Source organism: Otolemur garnettii, unplaced genomic scaffold, assembly GCF_000181295.1.
Source record: "Otolemur garnettii isolate 467f Iridium unplaced genomic scaffold, OtoGar3 scaffold00052, whole genome shotgun sequence".
Taxonomy (NCBI): Eukaryota; Metazoa; Chordata; class Mammalia; order Primates; family Galagidae; genus Otolemur; species Otolemur garnettii.
In genome coordinates this window covers 6,590,097-6,590,616 of record NW_003852447.1, presented here as the reverse complement: position 1 = coordinate 6,590,616, position 520 = coordinate 6,590,097, and positions in this window count along the sequence as shown.

Below are 520 nucleotides of genomic sequence, written 5' to 3'. Positions count from 1 at the left end.
ACCTTTTGGTAATTTTTATACTGCAGGTTACTTTAGGCCTTTGTAGTAACATCATTTGTCTCTTAGAAATTAAATATATCAAACAATAAATTATTTTAATTCTTTATAATTTTAGTTGAGAAATAAGATAGGAGAACAGTATATTGTTTTTAACTATATCTGTTTCAGGCATTAAGAAAAAAACATTTTGAAGAGTATGGGTGTTGCAGCTGTTGAACTGTTATTTAAACATTACTTCTCACCCAGTGCCTAATAGATTTAATTATGGCTCACAGTTGTTTCTTAATCCTCTCTTCAGTTGGAAAACTATACAGATACATTGTAATCTACTATGAGAACATGTTATTAGGCTGTCTGTGCTGATGAAGGTACTTTCAAATTATGTTATAAAAGTCCCTGGCAAATGATTCCATTAAGCGCTGGTTTTCTCTTAGTTCACTCTTTCTAGTTACTCACCTAGATGAAGCACAACAGAAAACTAACATATCCAAACTAAATGACCTTATTGTGACTGGACCCA